Source organism: Schistocerca cancellata, chromosome 4 (genome assembly GCF_023864275.1).
Source record: "Schistocerca cancellata isolate TAMUIC-IGC-003103 chromosome 4, iqSchCanc2.1, whole genome shotgun sequence".
Classification (NCBI taxonomy): Eukaryota; Metazoa; Arthropoda; class Insecta; order Orthoptera; family Acrididae; genus Schistocerca; species Schistocerca cancellata.
This window is the reverse complement of record NC_064629.1, coordinates 184,656,962-184,673,656: the sequence shown is the minus strand read 5'-3', so window position 1 is coordinate 184,673,656 and position 16,695 is coordinate 184,656,962.

Here is a 16,695-nt window from a genome sequence, read left to right as displayed (position 1 = left end):
TGCACTCTAGGCAAGCTGGGAAAGGAAGACCCCTATGGAGACTTCTCCCAGTCCGTTCTTCGCCTCGGTTTCCCCTCCAGCAAAATCACTTACACCAATTGCAGTGCAAGTCGCGTTAATTATGCGTCGCTTCCCAGCGCTGACCAATGCCTGCTCTGGGAAGTGAACAAATTCCCACAAAATTTCCCTTCCTCTCAACTTCTGCTATTTAGCTTCTTCCAGGCCACCAATCAAGGTTAGCATCTGCACAAAACACCAATTTTTCCGGAATTCTGACTCTCAGGAGAGTACTTCAAATTCATTGGTCCTACGTTCCCATCGGAGGATGGCGTATTTCATTCTGTCGCTCTTCACCTGATTTACTTCAGACTCTGTGGACTGTGAATTCAGTGTGAAGTTGCTATAGTCACGAACACGCATATTTTGGCCTCTGTTGACCGCTCCACCATAGCTTTGCATGGCTTTCTCGCATGTTTCACTGAAAACGGGACGACGGACATTTATCAACAGGTGTACAAGTTCTCCGTCTGCTTCCCGGTACACCAGCATGGGGTCAACCACCCACTCACTGTCACTCATCTTAAGGCAGCTGGAGGCCGCATCCCGTTACTGCTTTCTCAGAGCTTGAGCCGCCCTAAGCTGCCTATTGTCGCTTCACTTCGCCGCACCCCAGCCGGCCACGTTCAACTCTGAATATTTCCCTGGAATAAACTAGCCTCCAGTAAATCGACGCGTTTCCACAAAGTTTTCATGTCATGTGAATTACTTTACATCACCTGACATTAATTATTCCAATATGTCCATACTATACCCTCTACAAGATGCATTGTGCCTTGTCAGACATTTTTGTTCAGCCCTACTGTTCGCTCAATGTGAGTTAGGTGATCTTTAATGACTTCATGTAAGGGGCATAGTTCTTGCAATATTACACAGTCTGCAAGTTATTCCAGTTTAGTGACACAGATTAGATTAGTACTTGTTCCATAAATCATGAATACGACACTTCGTAATGATATGGAACGTGTCAGGTTAATATAAGGTGTCTATACAAGATATTACATTACACAAAATACTACATAACACTTAATACACTCCTGGAAATGGAAAAAAGAACACATTGACACCGGTGTGTCAGACCCATCATACTTGCTCCGGACACTGCGAGAGGGCTGTACAAGCAATGATCACACGCACGGCACAGCGGACACACCAGGAACCGCGGTGTTGGCCGTCGAATGGCGCTAGCTGCGTAGCATTTGTGCACCGCCGCCGTCAGTGTCAGCCAGTTTGCCGTGGCATACGGAGCTCCATCGCAGTCTTTAACACTGGTAGCATGCCGCGACAGCGTGGACGTGAACCGTATGTGCAGTTGACGGGCTTTGAGCGAGGGCGTATAGTGGGCATGCGGGAGGCCGGGTGGACGTACCGCCGAATTGCTCAACACGTGGGGCGTGAGGTCTCCACAGTACATCGATGTTGTCGCCAGTGGTCGGCGGAAGGTGCACGTGCCCGTCGACCTGGGACCGGACCGCAGCGACGCACGGATGCACGCCAAGACCGTAGGATCCTACGCAGTGCCGTAGGGGACCGCACCGCCACTTCCCAGCAAATTAGGGACACTGTTGCTCCTGGGGTATCGGCGAGGACCATTCGCAACCGTCTCCATGAAGCTGGGCTACGGTCCCGCACACCGTTAGGCCGTCTTCCGCTCACGCCCCAACATCGTGCAGCCCGCCTCCAGTGGTGTCGCGACAGGCGTGAATGGAGGGACGAATGGAGACGTGTCGTCTTCAGCTATGAGAGTCGCTTCTGCCTTGGTGCCAATGATGGTCGTATGCGTGTTTGGCGCCGTGCAGGTGAGCGCCACAATCAGGACTGCATACGACCGAGGCACACAGGGCCAACACCCGGCATCATGGTGTGGGGAGCGATCTCCTACACTGGCCGTACACCACTGGTGATCGTCGAGGGGACACTGAATAGTGCACGGTACATCCAAACCGTCATCGAACCCATCGTTCTACCATTCCTAGACCGGCAAGGGAACTTGCTGTTCCAACAGGACAATGCACGTCCGCATGTATCCCGTGCCACCCAACGTGCTCTAGAAGGTAATTTTGTATTTCCTTTTGAAAGTGAATAGCCATTGAGGTGAATCCTTAAAGTCCAGACCGATTCGTTTAGCATAATGCAGTCCACAAATTTGTAAATCTGTTTGACGCACTGCACTTAATTCATTTCTGGCTTGAATAAATTGTTGGTATACATGGTTTTGTAATTCACTGAACTCCGGCCTTCGGGTTCCATCTCGTTCCACGACTTCTTTACAGTATTTAGCTATGCTTTCTTTTCCCGGCCGGAGTGGCCGAGCGGTTCTAGGCGCTACAGTCTGGAACCGCGCGACCGCTACGGTCGCAGGTTCGAATCCTGCCTCGGGCATGGATATGTGTGATGTCCTTAGGTTAGTTAGGTTTAAGTAGTTGTAAGTTCTAGGGGACTGATGAGCACAGCAGTTAAGTCCCATAGTGCTCAGAGCCATTTGAACCATTTTTATGCTTTCTTTCCTTCATCCCTTTAATCTTCTGGAATTTATTTGTGACTTCACTCCACACTTTGTATTTGCGTCTTTTAACTGGTTTTGACAATACTCTCTATTGGAGCATTTCACTCATGTAACACAACGAAATACCATCGCATTGACGTCACAGAATCTCTTCTTCCCGCTTTTCGTATGGATCATCAACATTTTCAACGTCTGGTTCTTGGAGCTTCATAGCAATCAGCAACACTTACTATTTCCCAAAATATGTAAGAAATTATCATACAAATATTGCACAATCATCCGACGCCTTAAGGAATTGTAGATTCCTTAAAGTTCGGGAAATATTCATGAATCTGGTCATGTAAGCCGCGAGCTATGTTTGCTGGATTCATATTGCCCACGTAATATCACTCGTGTATTTAAATCGCCCACGTCCAAAGGCACAAACAATCCACTGCCAGCAAGGCAGCTTCGTCAACAGGAATCCTCTCCCCGCCGTTCACTGTAGTTAACTCACGTCGGGCGTGTGTTTGTTTCTTTTGGTTTCGATGTTTGTTTGTTTAGGTGTAGTTTGCCCGTACCACAGCGCGGTTATCACGCATCACAGCTACAGCTTACAGTGGGTCCGAACCAGTAGCAGGTTTGTACCCGAGGTCTTGTGTGTTTTCACCGGTACTTATAACTGTATCCCGTGGTTACAAGGCAACGAGCCTCCAGATGCTCAATTTGTTCTACACGAATAGCACATGTTATGTCTCTTGCGTTCCGTTTTGGAAGTTTTGACCCTAGAATTCTTTTGCTGTAACATAGTTCACACCCGTTTGTTGTTGCTTTCTTTTCTGTGAGGGGTATATGCGACATCTCGTCTGCTTTCCCTATTCATCACATTTACTTGGGACGGTCTTACCACATGACTCATATTCCGTAACCAGTGTGTAGTATGACAACTGCCGAGACTACAGAAAGACAAGAGGCACGACAATGACCAGACAGACAGTTTGTAATTATGTGAAAACAAAAAGCCTGAAATTTGAATATGAATCTCCTCCTTTGTAGTTGAACACCGTGGTCACACAACTACGATGCTGTGGCTATTCCAGTTCGCTCGATGTTCCACATGTTGAGCTTGAATCGTTCACTGTTTCTATTTTACTTTTTTTCTCAGTTTATTACAACTTCTTTCCGTTTGCATGTCTGATCTGTGTTCAGTTTTTGATGGGCTGTCCACTTGGCAATCTTACCACTAAATCTGAGGGGGGCACGATGGGCAGTTTCCCTTGTCAGAGAGGCTGCAACTTTACCAGACCTCTAGCAAGGTTCTAGGTCAGGATTACCCCTGCCACTCAACATCCTCCACCCCTTCCCAAGTTCCCCACCCACTCCTCTCTAGGCCACTTGTCCTATTGATGGAAAAGGGCAGGAAATCTAAAAATTGGAGAGGGCCCATTACCCTACTGGTTGGGGATACTGGGACAGTCATATTGGTTCCCAAATTTCCCTCCAAGATGCAACTGTACAGCACATAGTGTTTATTACTCTGCTGTAACCGCATCCTCTTCCCCTGGCTAACACCAGAATTAATTATTGCCCAAGAAAAGTTATTCTGTGTTAGACGACATACGCTGGTAGACATGTCTGAATTAACTGATAGGCAAGACCCTACATAACATGAAGAATTTAGGCCTCTGTCAATCACCCCTACAGTCAAAGGGTCGCAGGGCAATCCGAGATAGCGGCCTCTACGATGTCACAATCCAAAAAGGCAGTTTCAAGACGACAGACCCAAGATGGCAGAACTAGTGCATCTGTCGTCATAGTCAAGGTCAAGAGGATACAGGTCCTGGTATGCACCTGCACCTGACACCATGATTTATTATTATAAGAAGCAGTGAAATGAAAAGGATATAGATGGAAAAAGTAACTTAACTATTTATTATTTCAAAAATAATCACAACAGCTCTTAATAAATTTATTCTATTTTATCCATTTCAGTAGCTGTGTTTGTATTGATACCTGGCATGATGTCTGCACTTACTGTTTGGCTTCCTTATACCATTTTTGTACAGACACTATGAACAACATGACCACAGCAATATGCTGCACACATCTTATTTTTGACACTTGCAAATAGTGCAATAGTTATAAACTTCTGAAGAAGGGCACTAGGTGTTTGAAACTGGTTAACGAAATAAAATTTTTCTCTCATTGTAATTCATGACATGACCAGTGGAAATAGTGTTCGGCGATGGCAGACTTACAAGGCTGAAGAAGGCGAGTATGCCGCTGATGTTCTACAATGCGATCCTCCACAGTACGCGTCGTTTGCCCTATTTAAGATTTGCCCCACTCTCACGGAATCCTGTATTCATAATAAAATGATGACTTACTTTGCAGTTGTTCTAAACATCTTTATAACTTAATTTTACTCTGAAACGTTTTGATTGAAGTACATCAGACCAACATATTATTTCTGCTGCTGTGCTTTAAATTTAAAGTACGAACTACTTTGAAGAGCTCGTTTTCACATGACTTTTATTTCAATGATTAGGTATCCAGCAAATCCAAGGACTCACATTACAAGCACACCCGACATTATTTAAGTGCAAAGTCATGTACAGTAATTATATGCAATTATGTAACCAAGTGATTTAAACCATCTGAAACTGCTGAATGCTGCTTTCTCTTTATCAGGGAAAGATGAGTCTATAAATGTACTGACTTGTCTTTGTGCTACCCACCTCCACATGCTGTGTGACTTTGGGTTTCCTTGCGACGAACTTGATTTTAGATTTGTCGTAAAAGCTTACTTAGGTCGACAGGGACGTACCATTGGTTGTTTTAAGAATAACTTGCCTGGAAGAGATTGGGTTAACTCCTTCCTACATAGGCATCCTAGTCTTTCAGTTCGATTTGCAGCTTACATAAAAAAAGAACAAGAGCAGCTATCGATGATGGTTCAAATGGCTGTGAGCACTATGGGACTCAACGTCTTAGGTCATAAGTCCCCTAGAACTTAGAACTACTTAAACCTAACTAACCTAAGGACATCACACACATCCATGCCCGAGGCAGGATTCGAACCCGCGACCGTAGCAGTCCCGCGGTTCCGGACTGCAGCGCCAGAACCGCTAGACCACCGCGGCCGGCAGCTATCGATGAAAAGATCATCACTGAATACATTCAAAATGTGGGAAAACTGCTCAAGGCCACCCCCTCCCCCTGAAAATATCTACAACTATGACGAAACCAATATGAGTGATGATCCAGGTAGGAACAAGTAATTTGCCGAAGGGGTACTAAATACTCCGAGATGATTATGAACACAACAAAATCCAGCATAAGTGTAATGTTTTGTGGCAATACAGCTGGATAGTCCATTCCACCTTATATCATATATAAGGCCGAAAATCTGTGGTCAACTTGGACGGAAGGTGGTCCCCCTGGGGCTAGGTATAACCGCAGTAAGGATGGGTGGATCGATCTAGCAATTTTTGAGGACTGGTTTACCAGTCATCTGCTTCCAATTCTTAAGAAACAAGAACTTAAGAAGGTTGTAATTGGTGACAATCTTACTTCACACCTCAGCATCAATGTGAGTCAGCTCTGTGAAGAAAATAATGTGCACTTTGTTTGTCTTGCACCTAATTCTTCCCACCTCACTCAGTCACTGGATGTGGCTTATTTTAGGCCTCTCAAAATGAGGTGGAAGGATGTTCTTGACCGTTGGAAGCAATCAGATGCAGATAAAAGAATCGGTGTGTTTCCAAAGGATCAGTTCCCAATGATGCTGCAAACTGTTTTAGAAGAAACTGGTCCAAACATGAAAAGCAACCTAACGGCAGGTTTCAAGAAAGCTGGATTGGTGCCTCTAGATGAAAATCAGATCATACACCGTTTGCCAAATCAAGACAAATTCAAGGCAAATGAAGACTTGTCTATAATTGGGGATGGATTTCTTCAACGACTGTAAGAGAAGAGGGGCGAGTTTGTTACACCTCGCTCTACTAAGAGGAAAAATCTCCAAGTGCTACCTGGACAGAGTGTAAGTGTGTCTGATTTCTGCTCTACCAGTAATACAAGTGCCTCCGTGGAAAACACCCAACACCAGGAAGAAAGTCCAAAAATGAAAGCATCTTCAAAAACAACCAAGACCACCATACGAAAAAGAAAACAAGAACTGGAAGACTCCACGTCAGAAGAACATGACGCATTCAGTTTGAGATCAGGTGACAGCAACATCAACCTCCACAATAGTGAAGAGGAACAAATAGGACACTTGTCTATGACTTCTTACCAAACCAAAGGCAAACTAACATCATCACCGGCGCCTGTAACGAAAGATGACCTAAAAATAGGCAAGTTTGTTCTGGTAAAATGGAACGAGAAGGAATACCCAGGAGTCATCCTCGCTATAGAAGCAGAAGGTGTTAGAGTCGACTGCATGGAGCCTACACTAAAAGCCTGGAGGTGGCCCAAAAATAAGGATGTCTTGTTGTATTAATCTGAAGATGTGGTAACGACAATAGAACCCCCAAAATTAATAAAAAAAGTTTTGTTTTCTTTAAGTGGACTCTAAACATTGTTATATCCCTACATTCTATTGTGTGTACAATATCTAAAAAGTGTTGTTCAAAATTAATATTTGTCCTTAAAATAAACGTTTGGAAGTTCACTGGATGTTCAGAAATTATGTTATTCAAATAACCATCAACCTACTTGGACCCAAACTGCCTTCAAATGGTAGTATCTATGAGAATTACAGTCTGGGTTCAAGTAACCGAACCGTAAGGTTAACTTGAGCCCAAATAAAATAGAAAAACAGAAATTTTTACTACGTCACAAACAATGCGTACTGCACGTTAAAGTATCCATAAAAAAACAATAGTTTAATAATATAATGTATGTCAGTGAAAAAAATCTGTTGTGCCCATTTCTAAATATAATGTCAGAAGTTTCGAAATCTGGGCTCAAGTAGCCCGCGTTTACGGTATGTAGATTGTGGACAGTTGGGAATGTGGGTCTTACGGGAAGCCTGCAAGGAGTAAGTCCCTGCAGTCGCACTATTCATCTGTGTCCTCGGTGGCTCAGTTGGATAGAGTGTCTGCCATGTAAACAGGAGATCCCGGGTTCGAGTCTCGGTCGGGGCACACATTTTCAGCTGTCCCCATCGAGGTATATCAACAACACCTGTCGGCATCTGAGGGTTACAATTAATTATTAAAAACATTCAATGCTGCTACTGCGTGATCGCGATGGAAATGTTACCGATGATGGTGCCACTAAAGCGGAATTACTAAATACAGTTTCCCGTAATTCCTTCACGAAAGAAGACGAAGTAAGTATCCCAGAATTCGAAACCAGAACAGTTGTTAGCATGAGTGACATAAAAGTAGATATCTTAGGTGTTGCGAAACAACTCAAATCACTTAAGAAAGGCAAGTCTTCCGGTCCAGATGGTATACCAATCAGGTTCCTCTCAGAGTATGCAGACACAATAGCGCCTTCCTTAGTAATCATATACAACCGCTCACTTGACGTAAGGTCTGTTCCTAAAGACTGAAAAGTAGCACAGGTCACACCAATATTCAAGAAAGGAAATAGGAGTAACCCATTGAATTACAGACCCTTATCAAATGGTTCAAATGGCTCTAAGCACTGTGGGACTTACCATCTGAGGTCATCAGTTCCCTAGACTTAGAACTACTTAAACCTAATTAACCTAAGGACATCACACACCCGAGGCAGGATTCGAACCTGCGAGCGTAGCGGTCGCGCGGTTCCAGACTATAGCGTCTAGAACCGCTCGGCCACCCAGGCACCCTATAAATGATCTAGGTGATAATCTGAGCAGCCCCCTTAGATGGTTGCAGGTGACGCTGTAATTTACCGTCTAGTAAAATCATCAGACGATCAATTCGAATTACAAAATGATCTAGAGAGAATTTCTGCATGGTGCAAAAATTGGCAATTAGAACTAAACAAAGAAAAGTGCCAGGTCATCCACATGGGTACTAAAAGAAATCCGATAAATTTTGGATATGTGATAAATCTCACAAATCTAAGGGCTGTCAATTCGACTAAATACCTAGGAATTACAATTACGAGCAACTTAAATTGGGAAGACCACATAGATAATATTGTGGGGAAGGCGAAACAAAGACTGCGCTTTGTTGGCAGAACACTTAGAAGATGCGACAGACCCACTAAAGAGACAGCCTACATTACACTTGTCCGTCCTCTGCTGGAATATTGCTGCGCGGTATGGGATCCATGCCAGGTAGGATTGACGGAGGACATCGAAAAAGTGCAAAGAAGGGCAGGTCGTTTCGTGTTATCGCGCAATAGGGATGAGATTGTCACTGATATCATATGCGAGTTGGGGTGGCAGTCACTGAAACAAAGGCGGTTTTCATTGCGGCGAGATCTGTTTACGAAATTTAAATCACCAACTTTCTCTTCTGAATGTGAAAATATTTCTCTGACATCCACCTACGTAGTGAGAAATGATCATCATAATAAAATAAGGGAAATCACGGCTCGAACGGAAAGATTTAGGTGTTCCTTTTTCCCACGCGCCATTCGAGAGTGGAATGATAGAGACATAGTATAAAAATGCTTCGATGAACACTCTGCCAGACACTTACGTGTGAATTGCAGAGTAGCCATGTAGATGTAGATGTAGACAAACTAGGCTGCGACTGTCTGGTTTTGCCACAAAGGGTTGAGAACTGTAGTATCTCTCTAAACGGGTCAGATGTGCACTACACATTTGAGGCTGCTACCCAGGTAGCTGACTGTATGTGGAGTTCATACAATGATTTTTTCGATTAGACCACTCTCCATCGAGTCCTGATTATGGCACCTGAAGGAGACCCGGAAGTAGTAGTGTACGATCCAAAGGAATGCTCTTCAGTGGCGAGAGAATTAAAATCTCAGTAGTTAACGCCGAAACATTCGGAACAAACTGCCATAGTTTGAAGCGCTACCGAAAACCTGTGAAGCTCATATAATACTAAATACAGGAAGCTGGCTAAAATACGAAGTTGATGGCAGTGCGATATAGGGGAAAAATATATGTGTATATCGAAAGCAAAGGCTAATGTGGGAAATGAACATGGTGTATTAGTCGCAGTAGACAAGACACTCAGATTCGCCGATATAAAAATGGAATTTGCATACAGAATTGATTAGACATGACTCAGTATCAGGAGGGGGGAGGCATAAATGGTAATTGGATCATTCTATGGACCACCTAAACCTGTTTCTGACGTAACTGAAAACTTTAAAGAAAAAATCAATTCGCTTGTTCTTGAGTTCTCCAATCATACTGTAATCATCGGTGGAGACTTTAATTACCCAACAATGAACTACAAAAATTACAGTTTCGTTAGTGGTGTCTGTGACAAGGCATCCTGTGAAGCATTAGTACATACCTATCCTGAAAATTACCTAGAACAGATGGTTCGGAACCGCAATCCTGATGGAAGTACAGGGCTATTACAAATGATTGAAGCGATTTCATGAATTCACTGTAGCTCCATTCATTGACATATGGTCACGACACACTACAGATACGTAGAAAAACTCATAAAGTTTTGTTCGGCTGAAGCCGCACTTCAGATTTCTGCCGTCAGAACGCTCGAGAGCGCAGTGAGGCAAAATGGCGACAGGAGCCGAGAAAGCGTATGTCGTGCTTGAAATGCACTCACATCAGTCAGTCATGACAGTGCAACGACACTTCAGGACGAAGTTCAACAAAGATCCACCAACTGCTAACTCCATTCGGCGATGGTATGCGCAGTTTAAAGCTTCTGGATGCCTCTGTAAGGGGAAATCAATGGGTCGGCCTGCAGTGAGCGAAGAAACGGTTGAACGCGTGCGGGCAAGTTTCACGCGTAGCCCGCGGAAAATTGGCTCATGCCAGAACTGGAGACCGACAGCGCCGACTTCATCTTTCAACAGGATGGTGCTCCACCGCACTTCCATCATGATGTTCGGCATTTCTTAAACAGGAGATTGGAAAACCGATGGATCGGTCGTGGTGGAGATCATGATCAGCAATTCATGTCATGGCCTCCACGCTCTCCCGACTTAACCCCATGCGATTTCTTTCTGTGGGATTATGTGAAAGATTCAGTGTCTAAACCTCCTCTACCAATAAACGTGCCAGAACTGCGAGCTCGCATCAACGATGCTTTCGAACTCATTGATGGGGACATGCTGCGCCGAGTGTGGGAGGAACGATTATCGGCTTGATGTCTGCCGAATCACTAAAGGGGCACATATCGAACATTTGTGAATGCCTAAAAAAACTCTTTGAGTTTTTGTATGTGTGTGCAGAGCATTGTGAAAATATCTCAAATACTAAAGTTACTGTAGAGCTGTGAAATCGCTTCAATCATTTGTAATAACCCTGTATATTAGATCTAGTGGCAACAAAGAGACGTGACCTCCTTGAGGATATTCACATCGAAACTGATGTTTGTGAACATGACCCGGTTGTGGCAAAAATGATTACCAAAGTAAAAGGGGCAACGAAAATAGTAGAAGGATATGTTTGTTCAGTAAACTAAATGCAAAGACGGTAATGTCGTAACTCCATAAAGAACTTTTATCAGAAGACAGGAGCATGATGGGTAGCTATGGTTCAAGCTTAAAAGAATAGTTGAGCATGTACTGTATAGATATGGTCCCTGTAAAACAGTTCATGATTGGAGGAACCACCTATAGTATACAGTCACTGTTAAGAAACTTCTAAAGAAACACAGACTACAGCGTTATAGGTATGAAACAAAGGATAGCGCTATAGAGAGACATTGGATGAAAGGTGTTTGGCTGTCAAGAGAGCAATCCTTCAAACCTTCAGTCACTACCGTAGCAAAATTTTATTACATGATCTTTTACAAAATCCAAAGAAATTATGGTTGTTTATAAATTCTGTTGTGCCACCGAAGTTAGTGTTCAGTCACTCACAGATAAAATAGGAACTGAAACTGAGGATAGCAAAACAAAATCAGAAATGCTTAACCCCGTTTCCAAATATTCCTCTACAAAGGAAATCCCAAGAGAGCAAATCTTGAAACCTTCAGTGACTACCGTAGCAAAATTTTATTAAATGATCTTTTACAAAATCCAAAGAAATTATGGTTGTTTATAATTTCTGTTGTGGCACCGTAGTTAGTGTTCAGTCACTCACAGATAAAACAGGAACTGAAACTGAGGATAGCAAAACAAAATCAGAAATGCTTAACCCCGTTTCCAAATATTCCTCTACAAAGGAAATCCAAGAGAACGGCCCCAATTAATTCTCGTATCATAGAAAAGATGACTGAAGTAAGTGTTAGTGTCAATGATGCTAAGAAACAGCTGAAATCGTCAAAACTGAAAAAGATCCAGGGCCCGACAGAGTACCCATCAGATTCTATACGGAATTGTGGCTGAGCTTGCCTCTCTTTTAACTATAATCTATCGTAGATCCCTCGAGCAATAAACCATCCCGGCAGTTGGAAAAAAGCACAGGTCGATCCGTTTACAAGAAGAGTGGTAAAAGTGATCCACCAAACAACCGCCTAATTCCTTGACATCCATTTGTTGTAGAATCTTAGAATATAATCTGAATTACACGTAATGAGATATCTAGTAGAGAATGGCCTCTTCAATGTCAACCAGCATGGATTTAGAAAACATCGAGCATGTGAAAGTCGACTCTCACTTTCCTCAGATGACATACTGTAAGCTTTGAATCAACGCAGTCAGGTAGATGCATTATTTTTGGATTACCGAAAATCAGTAGCACATTACATACTATCAAAAGTACAATCGTATGGAGTATCGAGCGAAATTTGTGACTGGCTGAAGATTGTCTGGCAGTCAAGATACAGCATGTTATGATAGAGTGTCATCGACAGATGTAGGAGTAACTTCGGAGTTGCCCCAGGGAAGTCTAAAGGGACCCTTGCTGTTCGTGTTGTATATTATTGATCTTGCGGACAAAATTAATAGTAACCCCAGACTTTTCGCAGATGATGCAGTTATCTACAATGAAGTACTGTCTGAAAGAAGGCGCATAAATATTTAGTCAGATCTTGGTAAGACTGCAAAGCGGCGCAAAGATTGGCAACTTGTGGTTCGTAGCAATGAGTCACAGTCTGAGTTGATCACTTTATGGGGATATGAAATGGAACGACCACATACGCTCAGTAGTAGGTAAAGCAGATGGTAGACTTCGCTTTATTGCAAGAATACTGGGGAAATGCAATCAGCCTACAAAAGATATTGCTTATAAATCACTTGTGCAGCTCATCCTAAACTATTGCTCAAGTGTGTGGGACCTGTACCAAGCAGGTGTAACAGGGAGTATTGAACGCATATAGAGAAGGTCAGCACGAATGATCACAGGTCTGTCTGATCCGTGAGAGTGTGCCACAAAGATACTGAAGAAACTCAACTGGCAAAGTCTTGAAAATGAGTTTAAACTATGACGAGAAAGCGTACTTACAAAGCTTCCAGAACCAGCTTCAAATGATGACTCTAGCAATATACTACAACTCCCTACGTATCACACCCGTAGACATTGTGAGAAGAAGATAAGATAAATTACAGCACCCACGGAGGCATTTAAACAGGCGTTCTTCCCACGCTCCATACGTGAATGAAACGAGAAGAAACCCTAACAACAGGTGTATTGAGTCGTAACCTCTGTCATGTTTGCAGAGCCGGCCGTTGTGGCCGAGCGGTTCTAGGGGCTTCAGTCCGGAACCGCGCTGCTGCTACGGTCACAGGTTCAAATCCTGCCTCGGGCATGGATGTGTGTGATGTCCTTAGGTTAGTTAGGTTTAAGTAGTTTTAAGTTCTAGGGGACTGATGACATCAGAAGTTAAGTCCCATAGTGCTCAGAGCCATTTGAACCATTTTGAACCTCAGATGTTAAGTCCCATAGTGCTCAGAGCCATTTGAACTATTTGTTTTGCAGAGTACAGATATAGTCGTAGATTTAGATGTCGAACTTACGATTTCCTTAAGCCACAGTATGTGTCCTATCGACCGATCCCTTCTTTTAGTCAAGTTATGGGGGTTGGGTTGTTTGGGGGAGGAGACCAGAGAGCGAGGTCATCGGTCTCATCGGATTAGGGAAGGACAGGGAAGAAAGTCGGCCGTGCCCTTTCAAAGGAACCATCCCGGCATTTGCCTGGAGTGATTTAGGGAAATAATGGAAAACCTAAATCGGGATGGCCAGACGCGGGATTGAAGCGTCGTTCTCCCGTATGCGAGTTAGCCAAGTTATGCCTAAATTAACTTTTTATTAGATTCAGCAACTCCTCATTACTAATTCAGTCTAATTTCCTGATCTTCAGCAGTTCTCTGTGGCACTTCATTTCAAAAGATTCTACTTTATTCATGTATTACTGACCACCACCCACGTTTCACTTTCGTATAAGACTACATTCCAGACAACTGCCTTCAGAAAAGACTCAATAACACTTAAATTTGATTGGATGCCAACAAATGTCTCTTTTCGGAAATGCTTTCCTGTATAGTGCCAATTTGTGCTTTGTATCTTCTCTTCCTCACCTATCATGAGTTATTTTACTTCTCAAGCAACAAAATTATACACTAGTCTCAGTGTCTCATTAGCTAATCTAATACCTTGACCAACTCCTGATTTAATTAGGCTACATTCTATTACTCTGTGAGTTACTTTTGTTGATATTCAGTTTATGAACTCTTTTAAGATTCTGTATATCCAGTTCAATCGATCTTCCAAGACATTTGCGCCTCTGGTTCACTTAAAACATCGATTTAAAGCTTCCAGTATCCCCATCATTTTGTTGCATGAGTTTCAACCACCACGCCCGTAGAAAACACACTTCCTGCTTGATTCTTAATGTAGAAAAACTGTATAGCAAATTACCAGGTTACATAGTGAGTAGGCAGGGAAGTAATTATGACGTGAGGCTTTTAAGTTCGTGTTAAGCTGAGAACATCACTTTAGCACTGTAGCTGCACTCATTGTGTTTCATTTGGAATCAGGAACCAACTGGTTATTAGCTTTAATATGCATCATAATCGTATTCCTATCTGACGGTTGTAGTTCTCCACGTAAATTGTAGACGAAGACGCTAGGACTTTAAGAGGAGTGCGACTACGTGCTAAGGCTAATCGTATTTTTCAATCACATCAGGAAAGACAAACGAGTATACAGGGTAGTCCATTGATCGTGACCGGGCCAAATATCTCACGAAATAAACGTCAAACGAAAAAACTACAAAGAACGAAACTTGTCCAGCTTGAAGGGAGACACCAGATGGCGCTATGGTTGCATCGCTAGCTGGCGCTGCCATAGGTCAAACCGATATCAATTGTGTTTTTTTAAATAGGAACCTCCATTTTTATTACATATTCGTGTAGTACGTAAAGAAATATGAATGTTTTAGTTGGACCACTTTTTTCGCTTTGTGATAGATGGCGCTGTGATAGTCACAAACGTATAAGTACGTGTTATCACGTAACATTCCGCCAGTACGGACGGTATTTGCTTCGTGATACATTACCCGTGTTAAAATGGACCGCTTACTAATTGCGGAAAAGGTCGATATCGTGTTGATGTACGGCTATTGTGGTCAAAATGCCCAACGGGCGTTTGCTGTGTATACTGCTCGGTATCCTGGACGACATCATCCAAGTGTCCGGACCGTTCGCCGGATAGTTACATTATTTAAGGAAACAGGAAGTGTTCAGCCACATGAGAAACGTTAGCCACGACGTGCAACAAATGATGATGCCCAAGTAGGTCTTTTAGCTGCTGTCGCGACTGATCCGCACATTAGTAGCAGACAAGTTGCACGAGAATCGGGAATCTCAAAAACTTCGGTGTTGAGAATGCTACATCAACATCGATTGCACCTGTACCATATTTCTGTGCACCAGGAATTGCATGGCGACGACTTTGAACATAGTGTACAGTTCTGCGACTGGGCACAAGAGAAATTACAGGACGATAACAGATTTTTTGCACGCGTTCTATTTAGCGACGAAGCGTCATTCACCAAAGCGGTAACGTAAACCGGCATAATATGCACTATTGGACAACGAAAAATCTACGATGGCTGCGACAAGTGGAACATCAGCGACCTTGGCGGGTAATGTATGGTGCGGCATTATGGGAAGAAGGATAATTGCCCCCATTTCATCGATGGCAATCCGGTTGGCGCAATGTATGCTGATTTCCTACGTAATGTTCTACCGATGTTACTGCAAGATGTTTCACTGCATGACAGAATGGCGATGTACTTCCAACATTATGGATATGCGGCACATATCTCGCGTGCGGTTGAAGCGGTATTGAATAGCATACTTCATGTCAGGTGGATTGGTCGTTGAATCACCATACCACGGCCCGCACGTTCACCGGATCTGACGTCCTCGGATTTCTTTCTGTGGGGAAAGTTGAAGGATATTTGCTATGGTGATCCATCGACAACGCCTGACAACATGCGTCAACGCATTGTCAATGCATGTGCGAACATTACGGAAGGCAAACTACTCGCTGTCGAGAGAAATGTCGTTACACGTATTGCCAAATGCACTGAGGTTGACGTACATCATTTGAGCATTTATTGCATTAATGTGGTATTCACAGTTAATCACGCTGTAACAGTATGCGTTCTCAGAAATGATAAGTTCACAAAGGTACATGTATCACATTGGAACAATCGAAATAAAATGTTCAAACGTACCTACGTTCTGTATTTTAATTTAAAAAATCTAGAATTGTGAGCCATATGTTTGTGACTATTACAGCGCTATCAATCACAAAGCGAAAAAAGTGATCTAACTAAAACATTCATATTTCTTTACATACTACGCGAATTTGTAATAAAGAATGGGAGTTCCTATTTAAAAAACGCAGTTAATATCCGCAGTTGATAGCCGCTGACCTATGGCAGCGCCATCTAGCGGGCCAACGATAGCGCTATCTGGTGTCCCCCTTCAAGCTTGACAAGTTTTGTTCTTTGCAGTTTTTTCGTTTGATGCTTATTTCGTGAGATATTTGGCCCAGTCACGATCAATGGACCACCCTGTATGTTAGAACATATATTCCAGGTGTTACGGTGTGATGTCAGCGCCGGCACGCCGATCGAGAGCGAAAGAGA